Source organism: Trichosurus vulpecula, chromosome X, assembly GCF_011100635.1.
Source record: "Trichosurus vulpecula isolate mTriVul1 chromosome X, mTriVul1.pri, whole genome shotgun sequence".
NCBI classification, from domain to species: Eukaryota; Metazoa; Chordata; class Mammalia; order Diprotodontia; family Phalangeridae; genus Trichosurus; species Trichosurus vulpecula.
In genome coordinates this window covers 25,914,516-25,932,252 of record NC_050582.1, presented here as the reverse complement: position 1 = coordinate 25,932,252, position 17,737 = coordinate 25,914,516, and positions in this window count along the sequence as shown.

The following is a 17,737-nucleotide window of genomic DNA, read 5'->3' as shown; positions in this document are numbered from 1 at the left end:
CCAAAGACTCCCACTTCTGGGATAAGGACTATTGGGAAAATGGACAGCAATATGAAAGAAATTAGATTTAACCCAACACCTCACACCTTATTCAAAGATAAGTTCCAAAGGTCACATAATAAACAAATTAGAGAAATGTGAAAAAATTACCTATGAAATCTATGTATAGAAGAAAAATTCATGACCAGAAAAGGAATATAAAGGATCACAGAAGATACAATGGATACTTTTGATTACATAAAATTTAAATGTTTTTGTACAAATAAATCTAATAAAGCTAAAGTTAAAGGGAAACAATTTACTAGAAAAAAATCTTCGAAGCAAGTTTCCCTGATAAAAGTCTCATTTTCAAGACATATAAGGAAATGTTCAAATTTATAAGAATAAGATACATTCCCCAGTTGATAATGGTCTAAAGACATGAACAGACAGTTCTCAAGAGAAGAAATCCAGGCTATCCATAGCCATATGAAAAACAAAACCAAAACACTCCAAATGAGTACTAATGAGAGAAATGCAAATTAAAGCAATTCTGATACTTCACCTAATATCCATCAGAGCAGGAAAGATGACAAAAAAGGAAAATTATACATTTTGGAGGGGCCATGAGAAAACATGCACATTGATACGCTGTTGGTGAACCTGTCAATGGGTACAAATAACATCTTGGAAAACCATTTGGAATTATACACAAAATATTACTAAACAGTATGTGCCCTTTAACTCATCTATACCACTGCTAGGCCAATACCCAAGAGAGATCAAAGAAAGAGGAAAAATACTTATAGAAGCTCTTTTTGTGGTGCAAAAAACTAAAAACTAAGGGAATTCCCATCAATTAAAGAATGGCTGAATAAGTTGTGGCATAGCAATGTGACTGAATATTATTGGGCTGCAAGAAATGAGGAAATAAATGGTTTCAAAAAGATGGAAAGATTTATCTGAACTAATACAGAGTAAAATGACCACAACCAGAAGAATAATTTGTACCGTAACATCAATATTATAAAAATGAACAATTTTGAGAATTTCTATAAACTGATGAAGAATTAAATGAGTAGAACCTGGGGAACAATTTATACAGTAACAACATCATGAAAACGTCTTTGAAAGCTTATGTGATCTATAACCAATACAGTGACCATTCACAATTCCAGAGTACGAATAATGAAACATGCTATGCATTACAGACAGGGTGCAGAAATACAGTTATATGTATACATGCATGTATATGTATATATGTATGTCTGCAATTCACTTTAGGCAATTGACTTATTCTTTTTCAAAATTATCTATATTAGTGGGTTTTTTAATCCCAAATTTATTTTTTATTAAAAAAATTTAAAAGCACACATGCATAGGCCAGCAAAATAAATTCCTGCATAGGTTATATCTAAAAATTTATGTTGCTTTCTGCATTTTTAGTATATAACTTCTGACAGAGTGGTATGTTTCATGGTTTAGACATATACACACATATATATGTATATACACACATTTTATATACTTATATATTTTATATAGTCATTGAGGGAATTTGTTTTACTTGACTATGCATATTTGTTATAATAAATTATAAATTTGTTATAATAAATTTTTTCCCCAATGGGGTGGGGTAAGAGGAAGAAAAAATAGATTTCTCTTAATTTTTTAAAAGAAAGGTAGGTAGGGAGGAATTACAGATATATAATGTTGAATTCACTTTCAGATAAGATCATTGTATTATTAATCTTACTTAATCTTTTTACTTTGTTACAAGAGACCTCTCATGAAGTGAGAGTAATCTGTAAATATTTGTAATGAAAAAACCAAACACCTAAATGAGACTTTTGAAAACTATTTTTAAAAGAGGAAAACAATTTTTAAAGATTTAATAACTATGATCAATGCACTGATAAATCATAAGTCCAATAAACTGAAGATGAAACAAGACAAAAACAAAGGGACATGGATGGTAAGTGGCAGAGCTAGATTAAATGGAATGAGAATTCAGTTCTTGTAGCTCCAAAATCCAGTGTTTTTACCATTGTACTACATTGCCTTAGGTATAATGACGTGGTTGGAGCAGTTCACTACTCTACCAACAATTCATTAGTATACTTATTTTTTTCCTCATTTGTCATTTCTGATAGGTGTGATGTGGTACCTCAGAGTTATTTTAATTTGTCTTTCTCTAATCAATAGTGATTTAGAGCATTTTTATATGACTATAGATAGCTTTGATTTCTTCTTCTGAAACTTGCCTGTTTATATCCTTTGACCATTTATCATTTGGGGAATGGTTCTTACTTTTACGAATTTGGCTCAGTTTTGTACTCATTATGTATTTACAAAATGAGGCCCTTATCAGAGAAACTTGCTGTAAAAACTTCTGATATTACTTCATTGTCTATGGTACCTTTTATCAAAATGTAGTTTCCCTGATTATCCCTTTTAATTAGGTCTATTTTTGCTTTTGCTTTGTCTGAGATCATGATTGCTACCTTTGCCATTTTTTAAGTTTAGCTGAAGCATATTACATTCTGCTTCAGCCCTTTATTTTAACTCTGTGTATGTCTTTCTCTTTCAAATGTGTCTCTTGTAATTAACATGTTGTTGGATTCTGGTTTCTATTCCATTCTGCTATCTGGTTCCATTTTATGGATGAATTAATCCCATTCACATTCACAGTCATGATTACTGTGTTTTCCCCTCCATACCATTTTCTTTCATTTCTTCTTCTTTTTCTCTTTTTTAATCCTGATCCCTCCTCAAAAGTCTGTTTTGCCTCTAACCAATGCCTTCTTTATTAATCTATCCTCCCTTTTATTATCCTCCCACTTTCTCTTATCCTCTTCCCCTCCTATTTTCCTATTGGATAAGTTACATTTCTATATACACCTGAGTATGTATATATTATTCCTTCTTTGAACCAATTCTGATGAGAGTGAGGTTCACACATTGCCTGCCACCCTCCCATTTTCCCCTCCACTGTAAAAAGCTCTTCCTTGTGTGCCTCCTTTATATGAGAAACTTTTCCCCATTCTACCTCTTCCTTCCCCCTTCTCCCAGTGTATTCCTCTTTCTCACCCCTTCATTAATTTTGGAGATCATACCAACATAATCAACTCACACCCATACCCTCTGTCTATGTAAGTTCTTTTTAACTGTCCTAATAATGATGAAGTTCTTGGGAGTTACATGTATCATCTTCCTATATATGAATATAAACAATTTGACTTTATTTTTAAATTAAATTTAAATTTTTTTGCATTGTTTCAAACTGTTTCCCTCCTTTCACACCCTGCACTAGAGAAGGCTACCATTTGATATAGATATAGATGTAGATATAGATATAGATATAGGTATAGGTATAGGTATAGGTATAGGTACAGAGATATACATATGTAAAATCATACTATGCATACTTCTATTTATCAGTTCATTATCTGGATGTGGCTAGCACCTTTCTTCACAGGTCCTTTGTAGTTGATCTGAATATTTATAATACTCAGAGTAGCTTAGTTGTTCACAGTTATTCTTCAAACAATATTGCCGTTACTGTATACAACATTCTCTTGTTTCTGCTCATTTCACTCTTTATTATTTCATGCAAGTCTTTCCATGTTTTTCTAAAATCAACTTGCCCACTATTTCTTATAGAACAATAGTATTCCATTACATTCATATACCACAACTCGTTCAGCCATTCCCCAAATGATGGGCATCCCCTCAATTTACAGTTCTTTGCCACCCCAAAGAGAACTGCTATAAGTATTTTAGAACATATATGTGTGGGTTTTTTTTCCTTTTTCCCTGATCACCTTGGGAAACAGACCTAATAGTGGTATTGCTGGGTCAAAGGGTATATACCAGGGGTGGGGAACCCATGGCCTTGAGGCCACATGTGGCCCTCTAGGTCCTCAAGTGTGGCCCTTTGACTGAATCCAAACTTCTCAGAACAAATCCGCTCAATAAAAGGATTTGTTCTGTAAAATTTGGATTCAGTCAAAAGGCCACATCCAAGGACCATGTGGTCTTGAGGGCACAGGCTCCCCACCCCAGATATAGTTTCATAACTCTTTGGACATAATTCCAGATTGCTCTTCAAATGGTTGGATCAATTTACAGTTTTACCAACAGTGCATTAGTGTCCCAATTTTTCCAACATTTGTCATTTTCCTTTTCTATCATTTTAGCCAATCTGATATGTATGACATGCAATCTCAAAGTTGTTTAATTTGCATTTCTCTAATCAATCACGATTTAGAGCATTTTATATGACTATATATAGCTTTGATTTCTTCATCCAAAAACTGACTGTTCATATCCTTTGATCATTTATCAGTTGGGGAATGATTCATATTTATATAAATTTTATAAAGTTCTCTATATATTTGAGATATGAGACCTTTATCTAAGAAACTGTATAAAAATTCCCCCAATTTTCTGCTTTCCTTCTAATCTGTCTACATTGGTTTTAGCTGTACAAAACCTTTTAATTTAATGTAGTCAAAATTATCTATTTTACATCTCACAATGCTTTCTACGTCTGGTTTATTCATAAATTCTCCTGTCCATAAGTCTGATAGGTAGTAAGTTACATGTTCTTCTAATTTATGTATGATATCTCCCTTTATGTCTAGGTCATGTATCCATTTTGACCTTATCTTGGTAAATGGCATGAGATATTGGTCTATACCTAGTTTCTGCCTGACTACTTTCTAGTTTTCCCAACAATTTTTATTAAGTAGTGAATTCTTATCCCAAAAGCTTAATTCTTTATATTTATCAAATGTAAGGTTACTATAATTATTTACTATTGTGTATTGTATGTCTACTCTGTTTTATTGATCCATATTTCTATATCTCAGCCATTACCAGACTTGAAAATCAGTGCCTTGTAGTATAGTTTAAGATCTGGTACTGCTAGACCTCCTTCCTTTACATTTTTTCATTACTACCTTTGATATTCTTGATTTTTTGTTCCTCCAAATGTATTTTGTTATTATTTCTCTGGTTCAATAAAATAATTTTTTGTCAATTTAATTAGGATGGCATTGAATAAGTTTAGGTAGGTAGTTTAGGTAGAACTGTCATTTTTATTATATTGGCTCTGCCCACCCATGAACAATAAATATTTCTCCAATTATTTAAATCTGACTTTATTCATATAAAAAGTGTTTTATAATTATGTTCATGTAGTTCCTGGGTTTGTCTTGACAGGAATACTCCAAGGTATGTTATATTGTCTACAATTATTTTAAAAGGAGTATCTCTTATTATCTCCTCTTGAAGGGTTTTGTTGGTGACATATACAAATGCTGATGACTTATGTAGGTTTATTTTATATGCTGCTATTTTGCTAAAATTATTCATTTTTAGCTCTTTTTTTAGTTGAATCTCTAGGATTTTCCATGTATATCATCTGCAAAAAGAGATAGTTTTATTACCTCCTTGCCCATTCTGATTCTTCCCTTTTCTTTTTCTTCTCTTGCTGCTATTGCTAGCATTTCTAATACAATATTGAGTAATATTGGTGATAATGGACATACTTGTTTCATTCTGATCTTAATGGAATGCTTCTAGCTTATTCCCATTACAAATAATGCTAGCTGATGATTTTAGGAAGATGCTTATCATTTTAAGGAAAAATCCATTTAAACCTAGTATTTTTAATATGAATAAGTGTTGTATTTCATCAAAAGCTTTTTCTTTATCTATTGATATGATTTTTTTTACTTTTGTTATTGATATAATTAATTATGTTAATGGTTTTCCTTATGTTAAACCATCCCTGCATTCCTGGCATAAATTCCACTTGGTCACAATGTATAATCTTTGTGATATATTACTGTAGTCTCCTAGCTAGTATTTTATTTAGGATTTTTGCATCCATATGCGTTAGTGAAATTGATCTATAATTTTCTTTCTCTGTTTTTGCTCTTCCTGTTTTAGGTATTAGCACTATATTTGTTTCATAGAAGGAGTTTGGTAGGACTCTTTCTTTGCCTGTTATTCCATATAACTTATTTGATATTAGATTTGGGTAATCTCTAAATGTTTGGTAGAATTCACCTGTAAAGCCATCTTATCCTGATTTTTTTTCCCTAGGAAGTTTATTTGGGTCCTATTCAGTTTCCTTTTATATGATAGGTTCATTTAAATATTCTATTTCCTCTTTTTTTAATCTAGGCAGTTTACATTTTTGTAAGCATTCTTCCATTTCACTTAAATTGCTAAATTAATTGGCATATAACTAGGTAAAATAACTCCTGATCATTGCTTTGATTTCATCTTCATTAGTGGCATAGTCATCCTTTTCATTTTTAATACTAGTGATTTGGTTTTCTTCTCTCTCTTTTTTAATCATATTAACCATTGGTTGATATATTTTATTGGTTTTTTTCATAAAACCCACTCCTAGTTTTATTTATTAATTCAATGGTTTTCTGACATTCAATTTTATTAATCTTACTTTTATTTTTTAGAATTTTCAATTTGTCATTTAATTGGGGATTTAAAATTTGTTCTTTTTCTATTTTTTAAATTACATACCCAATTTGTTCATTTGTTCTTTCTCTATTGATATAAGTACTCAAAGATATAAATTTTCCTCTGATTACTGCTTTTGCTGCATCCCATAGGTTTTGGTATGTTGTCTCATTATTATCATTCCCTTTAATAAAATCATTTGTTTCTATGACTTGTTCTTTAACCAACTCATTCTTTAAGATTAGGTTATTTAGTTTCCAATTAATTTTTAATCTGTGTTTCCATGGTTGTTTATTAAATGTAATTTTATTGCATTATGATCTGAAAAGAATACATTTAATATTTCTACTTTTCTGCATTTAACTATAAAGTTTTGTGCACTAATATCATGTCAATTTTTGTAAAGTTACCATGTACCACTGAGAAAAAAGGTATATTCCTTTCTATTCCTGTTCAATTCTCTCCATGTATCTATCATATCTAGCTTATCTAAGATTCTATTAATCTCCTTGACTTCTTTCTTATTTCTTTTTTGGTTAGATTTATCTAGTTCTAGGAGGGGAAGATTGAGGTACCCCCACCATTATAGTTGTGCTATCTATTTCCACCTGTTATTCATTTAGCTTTTCCTTTAAAATTTTGGATGCTATAGCATTTGGTGTATATAGGTTTAGTGTTGACATTACTTCATTATCTATGGCAGGGCTGTCCAACCTTAGGTTTTTATTGAAACAATAGACAATATATTTTGATTTGCCATTTTAGTGAGAACTCTGTGGTAGCTCAGCTTTGTTTACTAGAGCATTTATGTAAACTTCTATACTTGTAGGCAAGCTGCGTAAATTGCATTGCAGGCCGCATGTGGCCCATGGGCTGCATTTTGGACAGCCCTAATCTATGGTACCTTTTAACATAACATAGTTGCCTCTTTTAATTAAATGTATTTTAGCTTTAACTTTGTCTGAGATCATGATTGCTACCCCTGCTTTTTTTTGCATCAGCTGAAGAATAATAAATTCTATTCTAGCCCTTTATTTTCACTCTATGTTTATCTCTTATTTTTAAATGTCTTTCATGTAAACAACATATTGTTGGATTCTGGTTTTTAATCTATTCTGCTATCCATTTCCGTTTTATGGGTGAGTTCATCCAATTCACATTCAAAGTTACAATAACTAGTTATGTATTTCTTTCCATCCTATTTTTCCTCACTGGCAATCCTTCTCTTCTCTTTTTACCCTATCCCTCCTCAGATATCTAATTTACTTCTGACCACTGCCTCCCTAGTCTGCACCCCTTCTAAGAATCTTCCCCTTATCTTCTCCCTTTGCCCTCCCATTGCTTAATCTACCAACCTTTCTAAGAGTCCCTCTCTTATCTCATCTCCTTGCCCTCCTATTTCTCTTTAAGTTAAGAAAACTTTTATACCTTTCTAGATGTGTGTTATTCCCTCTTTAACTCATTTCTGATAAGAATAAGATTCTAGCACTACCAGTCCTCCATCCTCCCCTGCCCTCAGGAGAACTGTAACAGTTCTTCCATTCACGCCTCATTTGTATGAGATAATTGCTCCATTTTACCTCTCCCTACCCAATTTTATTTTTTAGGATCATCCCATCATACGCAACTCAACTCCAAGCCTTCTATTGATTCTATTGATTCAAACTATCCTAGTAATGATAATATTCTTAAGAGCTACAGATCACATTTTCCTATATAAAAAATAAGCAGTTTGGCCTTATTAAATACCTTATAATTAGGCTTTCATGTTTACCTTATGTTTCTCCTGATTCTTGAAGGTCAAATTTTCTATTCAGTTCTAGTCTTTTCCCCAAGAATACCCAAAAATCCATTAATCCATTAAATATCCATTTTTTCCTTACAGAGTTGTACTCAACTTTGCTAGGTAAGTTATTCTTGGTGGCAAACCCAGTTCCTTTGCTCTTCAAAATAGCATGTTCCATGCCCTTTAGTCTTTTAATGTAGAAGCTGCTAAATCTTGTGTTATCCTGAGTGCAGCTCTACAATATTTAAATTCTTTCTTTCTAGTTGCTTATAGTATTTTCTCCTCGACCTAAGAACTTTGAAACTTAGCTGTAATGTTACTGTGACTTTTAATCTCGGGATCTCTTTCAGGTGGTGATCGGTGGATTTTTCAATTTCTTCCTCTAGTTCTAAAACTTCAGGGCAATTTTCCTTAATTATTCTTTGTAGTATAGTGTCTAGACTTTTTTTGATCATAACTCTCAGATAGTCCAATAAGTTTTATATTGCTGCTCCTTAATCTGCTTTAGGTCAATTGTTTTTGTAATGAAATATTTCACATTTGCTTTTATTTTTCATTCTTTTGATTTTGTTTTATTATTTCTTCACCTCAAAGGCCCATAGCTGGTATCTCTCCTTTATTGCGCTGAGCTCCCAGCCAACCCCTACATCAGTGTCTGCAGACACTCTTTCTGTCTTCATAGGCCGTCCTGGGCTGAAAAAAAAACTCACTGTGACTTTTTTGTTGTTGGTTATACCTCTTAGAATTCAATTTGACACATTTTAAAACGTTATTTAGAGGGGAATGTTGGGATAGCTAAGCAAAAATACTAACTTTACCATTTGACTCTGCTTCCCCTTAATATAATTTAAATGAGTAATAGTTTGAGATCTGGAAGTGTTGCTCCCCCTTCATTTCTTCTTTTTACATTATTTCCCTTGAGGTTCTAGACTTTTTGTCTAGAATTTTGCTGCAATTTTGCCTAGATCTCTAAGTAAGTCCTTGATATAGCATTAAACTTACAGGTAAACTTAGGTACTATTGTCAGTTTTATTATGTTACCAGTGAATATCCATCTAATTATTTGTCTACTTTTATTTCTATAATGTTTTATGATAGTATTTCTGTAATTTCAAATGTGTTTTGATAGCTTAACTCCCAGGTATTTGCATATTGTTATTTTGCCATTTTTCCTGTTGTTTATCTGTTAGATTTGCCTAACTGAAAAAAGAAAAATCAATGTTTCCTACTATTATTGTGTTACTATCTATGTCTATTTGCAATTCAGTTTTTTTCCTTTATGAATTTAGATTATACACTGTTTAGAACACAGAAATTTAATGTTGGTATTGATCTGTTGTCCATGTTTCCTTTAAGCCAGAGTTTATTAACCTGGGGCCAGTGAGCTACCAACGGCTGTCAGGGGGTCCGTAAACTTGGATGGGAAAAATTACATCTAGCCTTTAACTAAAATTTAGCATTTCAATTATGAATATAGCAACAAATGTTATTCTGAGAAGAGCGATTGATAGACTTCACCAGACTGCCATACATAAGGTAATTTCCTTATTTATCTCTGTGTATATTGTTAATTATGTTTGCTTTGCCTGATAGCAGAATTTTAACTCCTGCCATAAAAAAAATTCATCTGATTTATAAGAAAATTTGTTCCAGACTCTCTTTTTTTATTCTGTGTAGGTCTTTGCTTTTAAATTTTGTTTCTGGGAATCAATAGATTGTGGGGGGGTTTTCTTAACTAATCTATCACTTTCTTTTGTTGTGTTAGATAGTTTGATCCATTCACATATAAACTTAAGAGAGGCCTGTGGATTCCTCCCTTAGCGTCATTTTAAATGGGATGGCTTTTTCTCTTATCTCCTCTTGGTTTTTGCTATTGCTGTTTAGAAATGCTGAATATTTTTGTGGATTTATTTTGTCTCCTGTTGTTTCATTGAAGCCATTTTCTCAATTCACTTCTTTGCTGGTTCTATAGGGTTTTTTAAGTAGATTAACCAATCAATAAACATTTATTAAGCACCTACTATGAGCCAAGTACTGTGCTAAGGACTGGAGACACAAAAAGAAGCAAAAGATGATCTCTGCTTTCAAGCAGATGACAGTATAATGGGGGGACAACTTGCAAACAGATATATATATAAAGCAAGCTATATACAGGATAAACAGGAAATAACGGAAGAAAGGCATCAGAATTGAGAGGTTGGGGAAGGCTTCCTATAGCAGGTAGGATTTTAACTGGCACTTAAAGGGATCCAGGGAGGTCAGTGGTCAGAGAGGATGAGGGAGAATATCCCGGTTACAGGAGACAGCCAGAGAGAATGCCCAGAGCCAAGAGATGGAACGTTTTGTTTGTGGAACAGCCAGGAGGCCAGTGGCACTGGATCAAAGGGTATGTGTAGGGAAGTAAGATAGAAGAAGACTGGAAAGGTAGGAAGCAGCTAAGTTATCAAGGGCTTTAATGTCAAAAGGAGCATTTTGTATTTGCTTCTGTTGTTTGCCAGTGTCTCCTCTTTGTTAATGTTTATGCTTTAATGATAATAGCTAATATTTATAAAGCACTTTAAGGTTTGCAAAGCACTTCACTTATTTGATCCTCACAATAACAATAACCCTATGAGGTAGGTACTATTATTATCCTCATTTTAGACATGAGGAAGCTGAAACCAGAGAGGTTAAGTGATTTGCCCAGGACTACACCACTAGTAAGCATCTGAGGTAGGATTCAAACTCAGGTCTCCCTGACTCCAAGTCCCATGCTCTATCCACTGTGTCACCTAGCTACTTAATTGCTTTCACTTGTCTTATTGGTATCCCCAGCATTTCTAATTCTGTTAAACTATAATAGAAAAAGGAGACATTTTTGCTCCCCCCCATATTTATTGGAAAAGTTTCCAGTGTTTCTTCTTTGCATATAATGCCAGCCTTTGGATTTACATATGTACTTTTTAATCATATTAAAAATGGTCCTTCTAGGCTTCTTACAGTTTTTAGTATAGATTGGTGTTGTATTTTTTCAAGGACTTTTTAAGTATCTACTGATACATAGGGGTTTTTTTTGTTTTTAATATGATTATGTTAATGGTTTCCCCAAATATTATATTTTTTAAAAGTTTTATTGGAAATAAGATTGGCCATTGCATTTAATCAGAATTTTTATATCCTTTTGTACTTTTTTGCCAGTGGGACAGCCCTCTTTCATTCTGCTAAATCCCCAGATCTCACATAGGGTTCTATTCAGTCTCTCCCAGATTTATAGTGTCCCCTGGTTTGGACCTTCCTGGAAGGCAAATTACACTATGGGGCTGCTAATATGGAAACCTTATCAGACCTGTACTTTCTTTTTTTAACAAGTCAACAAGCATTCATTAAGTGTCTTCTATATGCTGGGCATTTATAGCAAGCATTGGGGAAACAAAAAAGGTAAAAGACAGCCCCTGCTCTCAAAGAGCTCCCAGTCTATTGGGGGAGACAACATGTAAACAACCATGTGTGAACAAACTATATGTAGGATAAATTGGAGGGAAGCCATTAATATTAAGGTGCGCAGGGAAAGATCTATTGTAGAAAGTCAGACTTTAGCTGGGACTTGAAAAAAGACAGGGAAATTAGGAGGGGAGATGAGAAAGGAGAGAGTTCCAGGCATGGTGGACAACCAGTAAAAATGCCCAGAATCAAGTCTAGAATTTAGATGAGAGGGCTTAGAGCATAAGACCCCCAAACCAAAACCTGTACTTTCTAAATCACTCATAGGCACCAGGTGTTGGTAGTACATACCTGTAGTTCCAGCTGTGGGGTGTCTTGAGGCTAGTGCATTGATTGTTTGGATTAAGTTCTGTGCTGCAGTAGGGCTAAAGCCAGTTTTATATCTGCACTAATATGGTGAGCCCCAAGAAATGATGGGCCACCAGACTGCCTCAAGAGGGACAAAACTGGCTGGGTCAGAAAAACAGAGCACATCAAAGCTCCCCTGCTGATCAGCAGTGGAATCCCTCCCAGCCTGGGCAAGAAAGGGAGACCCAGGCTCCAAAAAAAGGGAAGGGGGGAGGGGGGAGAGAGAGAGAGAGAGAGAGAGAGAGAGAGAGAGTTATGTACTGGAGAATGGTTCATTGTCTCATATATTTATATCATTTCTTCATTTAACTTGGACATATGATTTTTGTCAGATATGTTTGAGGTAAACATGTTTTCCTACTCAAGTTTCTTATTCTAGCTGCATTGATTTTGTTCAGGCCACAACTTTACAGTCATATAATTGACTGAAAGCTGCAGAGGGCTCAATAACCTGTTGCTTACTTTTTGTTGACTATAATAAAATGTTTTATTTGACATAGTAAAATTCCACCTCAAAAGCTCTCTTTCAACAAAACTTCTCCCATGTACATATATCAAAATTATCCAAGATTCCTTGAAGGATATAAAAGAGATAACTGTATTTGATGATCTCCTGATTATTAGTGAAATTGCAGAACCTATCTATGGAGATAGGAGAAAAACAAAAATCTCTCTGCCTTCAAGGACCTTTCATTCTATTGGGGGGTGAACATGTTTACAAACATAAATACAATTGATATATATATGTACATATTTATATGACTCATATTCATTTATCATATGTATGTAAAGTTAATAAAATATAACTGTTAGGCAGAGGCAATAGCAGCTGGAGTGGAAAATCGTCATGTAGGGGTGGTATGAGGAAGTTTTAAAGGAAGCTAGGGATTCTTAGAGATGGAGAAGTGGGAGTGCATTCCATACCTGAGGGATGGCCTATGTGAAGGAATTAATAGAGAAGATAGAATGTTATGTATGGGGGGTAGCAAGAAGACCAAATTGATAGAAACATAGAGTATGAGAAAAGGAGTAAATTTATAAACCTAGGAAGGTCTATTCAAGCCAGGTTTTGCAGGACTTAATGTCAAACAGGGAAATTTGTACTTGATCATAGTAGGGATAAGGAGCCAAAAATGTTTGGCAGCTGAATGAGGATGGCTTAGAGAGGGGAAAAAGCTTAATTAAGTCTAGCAAATTAGAAGGTCATTTCAGTAGTCCAGGAAAGAGTTAATAAGGATCTGAACTAGGGAAGTGGCCATGGGAGTGGAGAGGAGATGGTTTGAGAAATATTATGACAGTAGAATTGATTCATTTTAGCAAGTGGATATGGAAGGCGAGGGAGAAGAAAAACTTGAGCTTGACTCTATGCTTGTGAACCTGTGTAACTGGCAGGAGGCTGGTGCTGTCTTCAAAGATTTTAAGAGTTGGCTTTTGCAAGAGAGATTTAACTTGTTCTGCTTGGCTCGATTTGTTCTGTTCAGGTATAGATTGGATTAAGTGAACTCTGAGGTCCTTTCCAACTGAATTTATTCAACTGAGTTTATACATAATAAAACCTTATATGCAGCTTGAAGAGAGATGTAAAGGGGCACACCGAATTAATTTATTACTATTTTGTTAAAGTTTTTATTATTTTTGAAATGTAAATAATTCCGGTTTTCTGGTTTTGCCTGGGGTTCAATTTCATATGGTTTCTATTTAATGAGAGTTATAAGTTTATAAGAAAAGTATTTTTAAAATCACGTCTTAGGGTTTGATTCTCAGGAAGCATCTTGCTCTCTTCCATCTCTCTTGGTGGCAGCCCCCCTTTCATACATGGGTGGCATACTTTTGGAGTTCTAAGTGGGCATCCACAAGAGTAGCCCCCATTTTGTTCCAAATAGGATGGGTCACTGTGGGGTGAAGACAGAACTCACCCAGTTGTGTCTGTGTCTGATGAGACTAGCCTGGACTAGAAAAACAACAGGAGTTCTAACATGAGACAACGGAGTCAGCTGGGGAAGATGAAAGTCTAATTAGCTGGCTGCTTGATAGCTCTTCATTTTATACCAAGTGCTTTCCTCACAAAACCCATGGGAGTTAAGTAGCACAAATGATATTATCCACATTTATGGATGAGAAAACTAAAGGTCAGAGAAGTGAGGTAAGTTGGTCAAGGTCCCTTAGGTAGCATATGGCAGAGCTGGGATAAAGGCAGGGACTGGGGATGGCTGTGAGGTGGAAGGGAAAAGGGACTAGGGGAATTGTGTGCAAATTAATGCCAAAGAAATTCGAAGTAAAACATTCTGTAGAAATTAGAAGGTCGGTCGCAGTTTTAAACCTCTTGTAAATCAGCATCATAAGGAAATCAATCAACCAAACAACAAGTATTTATTAAGCACCTACTACGTGCCAGGCACTGGGGATACAATACAATGAACAAAACATTCCTTACTCACAAGAAGCAACAGCTTAGGTGCTTTTGAGGACTAGAGCTGTGCAGGTGAAGGAACTGGAACCAATGTGGACCATCATACAAGAATTCCACTTGTTCATCTACCAGCCCAAATCCACCAGAATGTGGCCAGATCATCCCCTCTTCCCTACATAGTACTCTGAACAATGAAGTTCTTTACATTCAGGAGATAGAATTTAATGAATTAAAAATGGTTTGATCTCTTCATATATGATCTTAAAACAAGATTTTAAACTGTTTTTATTTATTCCATAAACAATATAACAAAACTCAGCAAGTTAACAATATGACATTTTCACCATACAGTCACAAATATTTAAAACCTTCGCAACAAGAACAAGAGAACCAAAAATATTACAAGAATAATTTACAAGGAAGTTCTATAAAACAGCAAGTTCACCACTGTTCCAGTTTTCTTTACACAAGTTCACTACACTCGTTCACAACATGTCTCTTATTACAAAATTCCCAACAAAAGTTTCATTGTTTTTCTTTATAGTTTGGTTTTTAAAACCAGGAACTTTTAAGTATATGTCCTTTTATTCACACCCAGGGGTGCGGAAAAAGGAAACCTCGCACATACAGACACTTCACAGCACTTTCCTAAGAAAAATATACACTTACAAAATATTTTACAAATTGGCACACTTAAAAATATACAAGATTTTGTAGGCGTCTTAGAATGATCCTTAAGAATTATACTTCAATTGACTCTACAGAATATTTATAAAGCTTATTCTAAAAGAAAAAAGGCAAATAATTTTCAGACATGGTAAAATTGCAGTGTCATATGTCAAACAGAAATGTTTATGTTACATTCATAAAAAGGGCCATTAAAGGTTTTTTGTATTTTTTTTAATTTCCTTGAATGCTTAGGGGGTCAGAGCAGGGCTGAAAATCATCATTTTCTTTCCTTTAGCACCATAAAACATTAACAACTTACTCCAGAGGTGCATTAAGTTCTATGGAAGGAAGTGAACAGCAGGAATGGTACATTCACAACTGCACAACCAGTGTGCCATAGGCAATTCAAAGAGAGCATCTATCTCCTTCCACTTCCACCCTGCTTCCTTCCCTTTTTCTTCCCTTCCCACTATGTGACAAAGACCAAAGTAGTTTCCCAGGCCTCTCTGGGTTGATCTTTTCCATTCAGCCTTTCCATTGTGCTTTAGAACTTGACATTTTTCTAGCTACCCAGGGGGAGGGTCATTCAAACAAGACATATTTCTCTTCCCTTTTAAACAGAGCATCATTCAAAGCCTAAAAAAACATGTCTGGCAGCCCCCACCCCATCATCCTGGACCCCAGTAGCCATCCTCACCTTCTAGATAGACTTTCTTCCATGGCTGTTTCTCCATTGCCATTAATATCACTTGTTTACCTGAGATACCAATTTTGAAAGCCTTGCCGATACCACAAACTTGGTACTATTTTTGTCCTCCCATGGGCTTTTTTGCATCCTCTTACCTCCCCAGTCTTGCTCTGTGGACCCCATGCATCTCAAGGGTGAGCATGTGGTCCCAATGTCAACCCAGGCTCAAGCCAGCCAGCTCCCTTTAGTGATATCAGGAGCTGCCCAGCTCAGCCAGGAAAGTGCTGTAAAGGGTTTGTGCTTTGGTACTAGACAGACTGAGCATCATCCCCCAAATGACACCGTCCCAGCTAGGGATGAGGCGCCTCCCAAACTGAAGTCAGCTGAAGCCAATGCAAGTTCTTTCTTTTGCCCTTATTTCAGGTCCCTGTTTGAGAAACTCTTCTAAAAGGCCTGGTCTACTTATTTGAGGTCCCCATTAATAAAATTTTTTATTTGGGCACCTCTAGGGGTAAGCCACTCTCAATGATGGGCTTCATCAAGAAAAACAAAAGAAACAAAACACAGTTCAAACACCTTTTCTTTCTTAAAAAAAGGAAATACTTGCAGTGGAGTATAGCCTTCCCTGCCTCAATGAACCAACGAAGCCAAACCGAAACCAACCCCCACCCTTAAATTGGAGAATTTCTCAAGAATGCAAGAGCACAAATGTTTCTGCATGAGCTAGGTGGTATTCCATTCTCCTCATGGTGGGCTGGAAAGAGTGCTGATTCTCAAGTCAGAGGACCTAGGTTCAGATCACCGCTCTGTTATTAGATGATCTCAAAAGCAATTTCCAGCTTGAAATAAATGACCCTATGATCTAAGCAATACAATCGATCCCTTTATTTCTGTCTCTCTGCTGAACTGATATTGAAGTCACCAAACACATTCTCCACCCTTGGGGTCATTGGCAGTTTATGCTGTGGGCAACTTCTTAGCAGGAATTCCAAGGTGTGTCTGTCTTCAAGGACCTAGACGGGAGAAGCCAGGATCTTCCTAAGACTGTTCTAGATTACCGGTGGCTCAATGCTGCACGGACCACGCATATACATGCTACACACGCAGAATCACAGGCTTGAGACCATAGGATCATAGATTTGGAGCTGGAGGAGCTCGGCCATCCCCCTCACGTTTTATAAATGAGGAAACTGCAGCCCAGAGAGGGAAGAAATTTGGTCAAGGTGATGCAACTGCAAATTAGCAGGGTTACGATTCTAATCCAGGTCCTTTGACTCCAAACCCAGTGCTTATCCTACCACATTAGGCTGCATCGCATGGAAAGAGCACTAGATTTCAGTTCCAGTCCTGACGGTCACTTACTAGCCGTGTGACATCTCCGGGCTTCAGCTACCCTCCCTGTAACAATTCAGTGCTTTACATAGATTACCTCATTTGATCCTCACAACAACCCTGTGAGGTAGGTGCTATTATTACCCCCATTTTACAGATCAGTTAACTGAGGCTGAGAGAAGGTAAGTGAGTTGTCCAGGGTCACACAGCTAGGAAGTGTCTGAAGCAGGATTTGAACTCAAGTCTTCCCTGACTTCAAGTCCAGCACTCTATCCACTATGCCACCTAGCTGGCTACGCAATAAAGGGGTTGTATTATTACATTATCTCAGGTCCCTTCCAGCTCTACAGTCTCGTTTTCCAAATCCTACTGCAGTTTTCTCCCACGTGCAGGTCCTCATCTTGTGTTAAATACAGTGTCTTTCCTTAGGAGTCTGAGTCACAGCGATACCTTTGGATACGCAATGGTTTGCAAGCCAATGAAAAGGCGCTTTAAAATGTCAGTGGTTTGGGGAGAGAAAGAGGTGTTATTCCCTAGACCAAGTCCTTCT